The sequence below is a fragment of the Trachurus japonicus genome, chromosome 9 (assembly GCF_045865225.1).
Source record: "Trachurus japonicus isolate A0001 chromosome 9, Traja_1.0".
NCBI classification, from domain to species: domain Eukaryota; kingdom Metazoa; phylum Chordata; class Actinopteri; order Carangiformes; family Carangidae; genus Trachurus; species Trachurus japonicus.
In genome coordinates, this window is record NC_140915.1 from 2,264,045 (window position 1) to 2,273,620 (window position 9,576).

The following is a 9,576-nucleotide window of genomic DNA, read 5'->3' on the forward strand; positions in this document are numbered from 1 at the left end:
TCTGGAGTCTTTATACAAACAAACTTTAAAAACACTGGACAAAAAGCCAATTCGTTATCATCATTGTAGGATACTTGAGAAACATGAGTTATTGAGCTTTGAGAATTTTAGGTCATTCGCCAATTTGTGTATGGTCTATAAAATTTTAAATGGTTTGGCCCCACAGCCATTATGTGTTTTTGTCCACGCTCGCTCGTCAAATTCCATCAGATCCACTAGAATATCCTCCATACGAGATTGTACCATACCATTTCGCCGCACTGTAGCGGGGCAATCTGCTTTTTCTGTAAGAGCCACAAACCAGTGGAATACCTTACCTGACGCCGTAAGGAGCAGTAGCTCTCTCAGAGTCTTCAAATCTAACCTAAAAAATCTGTTAAAAGCTGCTCAGCTCTGCAACCACTAATTTGGTCCTTAGACTTCTTTTTGTGGGTGTGGGTGTGGGCGTAGGTGGGATGAGGGAGGGGGGGGAGTTGCACGCAGACGTGTGTAGCCATGTTGTTGTGGTGTTTTATCCCTGTATACTGTTTAATCTGTCTTGTTACTGTGTTGTATTTTTGTGACCTGCCAAGGGACTACAGATGCAAATTAGCTTAAAGCTATAATCTGGTTTAGTGCATCAAATGGCAACATTTATGTTTTAACTGTACATTGTTCCTTTTAAATAAATTAAAATTGAATTGAAAAAAAGAAAAACAGACAATTTAGGCCAAAGAACCTTTCTGAACAGATTTTAATCTAAATAGTTGCAGTTTTGCCAACATGTGCAAACAACGTAAACATAGTAAAAGGTAAACAACACTCTGATAAAGTGTAGCTTTCAATAAACATGAAAGTAAAATATTAATGAAGACATTACTGTTTGTTTTATTCAACACAGTCATTTTAACAGGATTTTAAGTATCAAAACACTAAAAAGCTGATTGAAAAGGGTCAACTAAAGTAACTGTTATCTCTTTCAGCAAACTTTGTAAATGTCCTTTGTTTGCGCTTTGCAGCATAGAACTGCAGTTTATAGAATGAGCCCCAGACGATCCTACGATCTCTGCACTTTGGCAGATCGTCTACACGCTCTAATCCTTCACCATCTAATATCGTCATATCGCCCAGCCCTAATTTCAACCTTTACAGAAAATGTTTCACACACCAGGTCTTGGTGCTCCACCACTGACATGACTGTTGTCTCTCTCTGTGTCCTGCAGTAGAGCCAGACCAGGCTGCCTCCACCTCCACCTCCACCTCCACCTCCTCCACAGCGCCCCCCTCTGGACCCTCGCCTGCTCGGTCCACTGTACGCCGCTGTACTGTGCAGCTCGTCTCCCTGGGCAGCGTTCTCCCAGCGTCCTCCCAGCACCGGGCACTCCCGGACCAGGCTCCTTCCACCTCCACTGCTCCATCCACCTCCACTGCTCCATCCACCTCCACTGCTCCTTCCACCTCCACTGCTCCTTCCACCTCCACTGCTCCTTCAACCTCCACTGCTCCATCCACCTCCACTGCTCCATCCACCTCCACTGCTCCTTCCACCTCCACTGCTCCATCCACCTCCACTGCTCCATCCACCTCCACTGCTCCTTCCACCTCCACTGCTCCTTCAACCTCCACTGCTCCTTCAACCTCCACTGCTCCTTCCACCTCCACTGCTCCTTCAACCTCCACTGCTCCATCCACCTCCACTGCTCCCAGGAAGAGGCAGCGGAAGGAAAAACATGGTAAGAAGAAAGATTTCTACATTTGTACATTTCAAACCTTTACAGGAAAATGTTTCACACACTAGCCATGTTTCCATCCAAAGTGATTCGAATTACTGGGAAATGTGCATTAAAAGAAATTCGAATCATGTGTGTTTCCATCTAAGGACTTTGCATCCCCCCCCCCTCCCAGCCGGACGGACGGTCTGATTTGAACACATTAGCGCGATTTAGCGCATATGTTTATTACCGTCATAACGCGACCCGTGTGTGTGTGTGTGTGGGAGAGAGAGAGAGTTGCGCCGCCCCAGACTTTATTAATGATAAACGCTGGACGCGCTGGTTGATAAGTTTGGTTTTTACTGAGGAGGAACTATGAAGAACTGTGCAGTAATCACATATGAAGGTGTGTGGGGGCTTTTATTTTGCCGTGGCGATGCGCCACAATTAATTAATTGTTGTGTGACAGCGGAAACCCTGATGTTCATTTTGTGCGAATCAGAGGATTTTAATGCGAATCACGGCGTTTCCATCATCATTTTCCGATGCGATACATCTCGATGCATCTAAACAGCTGATGGAAACGCACCCACTGACTCTTGGCGCTCCACCACTGACATGACTGTTGACTCTCTCTCTGTGTCCTGCAGTAGAGCCAGACCAGGCTGCCTCCAGCTCCTCCACAGCGCCCCCCTCTGGCCCCTCGCCTGCCCGCTCCACTGTACGCCGCCGGATGTTGCGGGCGGCGAAAGACCAGCGGCTCCTCTCCCTGGGCAGCGTCCTCCCAGCACCGGGCACTCCCTGCCACCTCTGCGGGAGGCGCAAAACAATGAAATCTGGCCACGCCTACTACGAGGGGGAGGAGTACTGTCAAAGGTCGTTGGGGAAAAAGGCCAAGACACCGGAGAAGTGGCTGAGGAAACAGCTGGTGAAGAACCCTAGCACTCTTCCCAGGACAACGGCCTGGAGGAAGAAGAAAGGGGAGGATGAGGAAGATGAGTGGTGGAGGGAGGTAAAGAGGCGAACGTGTCGGCACTGTGGCCAGCCAATGGCTAAAGTTTATGGGCACAGTCAATACAACTGTCGTGGCGGGAAGAAACAGTTCTACTGTGCCCTACATGACGGCATCTCGGTCGACCTCTGGCTGGCCCATAGGAGGAGGGAGGATGACCCTCAGTAGGACACCCGGCAGCAGCTAGCATCAACGGGACACCTGGTAGCAGCTAGCATCAGCGGGACACCTGGTAGCAGCTAGCATCAGCGGGACACCCGGCAGCAGCTAGCATCAGCCGGACACCCGGTAGCAGCTAGCATCAGCGGGACACCTGGTAGCAGCTAGCATCAGCAGACACCTGGTAGCAGCTAGCATCAGCGGGACACCCGGTAGCAGCTAGCATCAGCGGGACACCCGGCAGCAGCTAGCATCAGCGGGACACCCGGCAGCAGCTAGCATCAGCGGGACACCCGGCAGCAGCTAGCATCAGCGGGACACCCGGCAGCAGCTAGCATCAGCAGACACCTGGTAGCAGCTAGCATCAGCGGGACACCCGGCAGCAGCTAGCATCAGCGGGACACCCGGCAGCAGCTAGCATCAGCGGGACACCCGGCAGCAGCTAGCATCAGCGGGACACCCGGCAGCAGCTAGCATCAGCGGGACACCAGGCAGCAGGACTACCTGAACATTTTTTAAATTATTAGTGTGTGTGTGTGTTTTGTATTTTGTATTTTTTAAATAAAAGTTTTCAAGAGTGGAAATGAATGCAGGCTTTTTTTCCTACACATTTGTTCAGACACATGTCTCACACACTTGCACATGACTTGACTGTTGCACAACACATCAGAATCAGAACACTTTATTGATCCCCAAGGGGGAAATTCATTTGGTCACAGCAGCAACAGAAAAGGTAACCACTAATAAATAAAATAAATAGATGAAATAAAATAAATAAAGGTGCTCAACGCTCCATTTCATTCGAGCACTATTGAACAGTCTGATGGCTGATGTAGGAGCCAACTTTTCAGCTTGTGTCTTGTGCAATTTCTTTTTTGACCACACGGGTGCAGCACCTTTTCCTTTGGTTTGTTTGCCCCCCCCCCCCCCCCCCCCCAGCTGAAATAATTAGTTGGGGCTCTCTCACACACTTCTTAATGGCAGTCAGAGGAAAGCCAGGGTTTTTTGGTTTGCTGCAATCTACATCACCTTCATGGTCGTCATATTTTCCTTTGGTTAATCACTTATTTTGGTTGCAATGAATGAATGAACCTCACCCAAAGACAACAACATAACACCTCATTTTTACTGTTCTCTTTTTCCTCTGGACTCGAGTAGTAAAGATCGTCCTCCAGCCACCCATCAGGTGATTTCATAAGATTTTCTTTTTTGGATAGTCACCACAGGGAGGGAGAAAGGAGTGCCTAAACCGCTGGCTTCTGCGCCTGGGGAGAGTCTTGTTACAACAAGGGGGGGAAAAAGTCTAGTCGAGTCAAAAGTGTACAGTTATTGCACTACTATGGCCCACTAAAATATGGCATTGAATGTGGGTGGGCGGGCGGGCGGGCGGGGGGCAATCGATATGGATCAAATGACAGACTAATGGACAATCACTCAACGATAACGTCACGTACCTGTATGATTGAGGCTCCGGTCGAGGTGGAGCGGCTCACCGGCTGGCATTTCACATGTTGTGAAAATGTGAAAATGTTTAATTTTTGGTCAAAAGAACTCTTCCTACACCCGCGAGCCTCAAAAATCTTTGAAAATCGGCTCTGGCCCGATTTCGACCAAATTTCTGCGTTTGACTCCCCTCAGCCCCCCTGACGACATATCCAAATTTGGAGAAATTTGAAGAAATAACATTTTTGGAGAAATTTGAAGAAATTTGATTTTTGGTCAAAAAAAACTTTTCCGAGGGGGCGCAGTGGGCTGGGAGGGAGGCAGAAGCCAGAGCTGCTCTGATGGAGTCTCTAACTCTACATAACAACAAAATTGAGGCAAATAAACAAAAATGAGGAACGCTTCACAAATTTGCGTGTCATCCTTAGGCACCAGCACAATCTTCTCTGTATTGTTCCAATTTCATGAAATGTGTTTTTCCACAATAACATGTTGTGAAAATGTGAAAATGTTTCACACAATGACTCTTTACAGCTGTAAAACATGTGTTGTGAATAAATACAGTGTGTAGTGATCCACTGTATTTTACCTGGCCATAGTCTATGGGAGCTGGGGTAGGTGATTTGCTCCCCAGGTTTTGTTTCATTGTGTATTAGGCTGGGAAGGTTATCAATTATCCTTGTTGTTTGCGCACGGGGACGTGCGGACCTGTAATGCATGAATGAATGTTTTCTTTTGCTGTAAGTTGCGTGCGTAATGCGTAGTGCGTGTTATTCCTAATATAATCATAAGTTGTGTGTACAAAGCTCCTGTATGTGGAATAGAAATTCTTAAGGAACAAATGATTGATTTGTATGAAAAAATAATTAATAAGAAGACTGTATTTGTATGTGGGGATTTCAACATTGATTTACTAAACCCACAGGGTCATACGGGAACAACTGACTTCATTAACACCATGTATAGTGTTGGGCTATTCCCAAGGATCACTAAACCAAGTAGAATTACTAGGTCCAGTGCAACTCTAATTGACAATATTTATTCTAATATCATAGATGCAACTGTAGGGGGATTGTTCATCCAAGATATAAGTGATCATTTACCAATTTTTACAACATTTCAGCACAATCTAAGGGGAAATACTGGGTGGAAAAAACTAACAACATTTAGATTGAGAAATTCAGAAACAATGGAGTCATTAAAAATGGACTTGATGAGACAAACCTGGGAATCTGTTTATGTTGCTGATGTAGATGACGCTTATAATTGATTTTTAAGTATATACAAAGAGTGTTATGATAGAAATTGCCCACTGAGAACATGTAGTGATAAAAGTAAAAAAGAAAATAAGCCATGGATATCCAAAACCCTACAGAATGCAATCAAAAAGAAAAATATACTATACAGAGAATTTATTAGAAGTAGAACAGATAAAGCTGAAAGAAGATATAAGCTATATAAAAATAGATTGACAAAGATAATTAGGATAAGTAAGGAGAATTACTATAGTAAATTAATGGAAGATAGTAGAAACAAAATCAGAGAGACTTGGAAAGTAATTAACAGCTTGATTAGAAAGAACAATGGAAAAGCTGACTTCCCCCAATCCATCTTAAAGGGAGACATTCATATTTACGATAAGGAAAATATTGCTAATGAATTTAATAGTTTTTTTGTAAATGTAGGACCGAGGTTGGCAAGTGATATTGCCCAACCAATTAATATAGACAAAGTAAGTAATTTGACAGAAATGAATGTAAATAGTATGTTTCTCACAGCCACTTATGAAACAGAAGTCATGGGGATTGTCAGAGCATTTTAAAAAAAACGGTCTACAGATAATAATGGTTTTGACATGGCCTTAATTAAGGACACCATAGAAGGTGTGGTGAAACCTCTGACCTATATTTTTAATCTTTCACTCAGAACTGGAATCTTTCCAAATGAAATGAAAACAGCTAGAGTAATTCCCTTGTATAAGTCTGGTGGAAAAGATCTTGTGACAAATTATAGACCAGTTTCTTTGCTTCCGCAATTTTCCAAAATTTTTGAGAAACTATTTGTCATAAGACTGGATAGTTTTATAGAAAAGCATAACATCCTGAGCGAGAATCAGTATGGTTTTAGAACAAACCAGTCTACTGGATTAGCACTTATGAAACTAATGGATGAAATAACCACCGCCACAGACAACAAATTACACACGATAGGAATTTTCATTGACCTTAAAAAGGCCTTTGATACGATTGATCATGGATTATTAATGCAAAAGGTGTGTAAGTATGGTGTCAGAGGGGTAGCTCATTCCTGGTTGTGTTCTTATTTAAGTAATAGATGGCAGTATGTATCCTGTGATAAAACTGATTCTGTGTTATTAAAGGTTAAATGCGGGGTCCCGCAAGGGTCAGTGCTGGGGCCAAAATTATTTATTTTGTATCTGAATGAACTTTGTAAAGTGTTGAAATATATGAACTGCATCCTTTTTGCAGATGATACAAATTTCTTTTGTTCTGGGGACCAGTGAACTGATATAATAACTACTGTTGAAAACGAGATGAAACTTGTAAAGAAATGGTTTGATGTAAATAAGTTATCTTTAAATATAAGTAAAACAAAATTTATGATTTTTGGGAACCGTAAAACAGATACAGTAGTTAAATTGAGAATAGAGGATACAGAAATTGAATTGGAAAATGCATATTAATCATGTCAAATCTAAATTAGCTAAATCAATCGCTATATTATATAAGGTAAAAGATATGTTGAACCAGCGTGCTTTGTATATTCTGTATTGTACAATGTTTGTTCCTTACATAACGTACTGTCTAGAAATATGGGGGAATGCATATCCTACCCATACTAAACCGATCTTTATTCTTCAAAAAAGAGCTGTAAGGATTATCACTAAGTCAAATTATAGACAACCATCAAATGAATTATTTATTAAATTAAGAGCCTTCAAATTTATGGATTTAGTGGATTATAAAATAGCATTGATAATGTACAAAGTATTTAACAACTTGTTACCTTGTAAAATTGTAATCATGTTTAAAAAAAGGGAATGTAAATATGAGCTCCGAGGGAAACGTATGATGGAAAAAACAAAGTCCAGGACTAAAATAAAAGATCAGTGTATTTCTGTAAGGGGTGTAAATATATGGAACGCACTAGACGATGATCTGAAAATGTGCCGGTCAATGTATGAATTCAAACGTTTGTTCAAGAAAAAGGTATTTGATAAATATGAGAGATGTGGTTGACGTAACTGACACTATTATGGAATTATGTTTTTGGGATATTGTGCAAAACAATATTATTTCTGTTTGATGTTTTGAATGATGTGATCTGATGAAGTTGATCATGTAAGAAGGGTAGGCGAAAATAAGCGAGAGCTTCAGCCTATTCCTTTTCGGTCGGCTCTTTTCTAGTTGAGCTGATTTTTTTTTTTTTTGTTTTGTTGGACTTTTAACTTTGAATGACCTGACCGAAATAAACACATTTTCATTCATTCATTCATTCAATGCGCACATGTGCATTAAGTGGAACCGAGGGTTTAAATGGGGAAGTGACCTCGGGAGGAGGGGGGAGAGAGAGACACACAGTCGGCGTTTGGACGGCTGGCGTGGCGGAAATTCCGAAGCGGCACATTGGATTTACTTTGTGGATTAACCGGTGGATCATAAAGGCCCGTTTGGACACCGCACGGCCGGGCCCGTTTTCAGCCAAGCGGGACGAGGGAGAGGACTGGTGGTCACCTCGGAGGAGCCGCGGCGTCTCTCCCGTGTGGACAGTAGGACAAACAAACTCTCTCTCACTCACCCTCACCACGTGCCAACACACACACACCCACACACACACCTGTACGAACATTGACTGTGCGCTCGCGCACCCCCCCCCACACACGCATACACGCCGGCACGGACAGTGACTGTGCGCTCGCGCACTCACACACAAATACACGCCACACGCACACACTCAATCCCACAGCTGGGACTCGGACTGAATGGACAGCGGGAGGGGGGAGGGCTTTCGGGTTTTGTTGATCTGATCTGTGTGTAATTGTGTATTATTGGCCGCCCCACGTTGGGTGCGTTTTGAGTTCAGTGAAATACAGAGACTAAGACAAAGTAGCGACTTTGTTCATTGTTTCCTTATTGTTTCCCCGGACGCACCAGTAGCGCAAACCTAGGTCCGCCTGCAGCAGTGAGGCGTTTGTGCCAGTTCCCCTTATCCTTATTAAAAGGGGAATTGTTACAAGTGTCTCCTGCTGTAAACAGCTGAACAGATCATATCACATGTTACAGTAACAGCTGATGTGACATGAAACCTTCACTCAGAATCATTTGAAGCAGAAAGAAAAAAAGTCTGCATGTAAACCGGCAAAATGAAACTAATTACTTTCAAATGACAGTAACTCATAATAAGTAATGTATTATATTTTGGATGTAACAGAACATCCGTTATTTCAGCATACACAGCCTTCAGAGCTGTGAATGAAATCAATAGAAATCTTTGCAAAGTAACACAAATGAATGCAAATTCATCCAGAGGTCCATGAGCTGTCCATCAACTCCGTGTGAGAGAGAGAGGGGGGAAGAAAAGCTCTGACTGGTTTAATGTTCAAACATCTGGACCCTGAATATGAGACAACCTGTGGTTTTCAGACTTATGACAATACAACACATATATATCCGGCCCAATACGACTTAAAGCAGAAGTAAGTGATATATTTGTGTTAATCTAAGTCTTAAATAGTTGTATCTTCCGACAGCAATCACTTCTATAGAGTGTTTGGTCTGAAACACGGGTCTGTCAGTCCCTCTGCTCTGCTCTGAGCCCAGGAGAAAACTTTTATCGTATCCTACAGTTTTTATCCAATGAGGAGAGAGAACGGCATGCAGGGCTGTGTGTGCAGCCAAGGGACGCCGTGAATGTGGCGACGTAGGGACGAGGACTGTTATGGTGCGTTCAAGGAAACTCGTGTTTTTCCGACCTGTGAAGTGGTACCAGTTGGATCTGGTACGAGTTCACGGGTCAGAAGTTACGAGTGGCCGTTATAGTGATTTTCACAGGTAAAACAGGTCGGAGAAACACGAGTGGGTTGCCTGGAACGCTACAAAGTCGTAAGTCGTGACTTGAAGCTGTAATTTACGATTTCAAAAGCCTGCCTGGAACGCAGCATTTGCGAAAACGACCAGATCGCTTACTTCTGCTTTAAATATAAATGTAGGTGTGTGTATTTACATTTTGAAGGTGTCATTGATGAGTTTC

At 43.3% G+C, this 9,576-nt stretch overlaps 1 non-coding gene across 1 annotated transcript; it reads right to left on the reverse strand.

Moving 5' to 3' along the window:
* Positions 1–4,692: 4,692 nt before the first annotated feature.
* On the reverse strand, positions 4,693–4,796 carry LOC146980501 (U6 spliceosomal RNA). The gene has a single exon (XR_015036711.1). It is a non-coding gene; the product is annotated as a U6 spliceosomal RNA (small nuclear RNA).
* Positions 4,797–9,576: the final 4,780 nt, after the last annotated feature.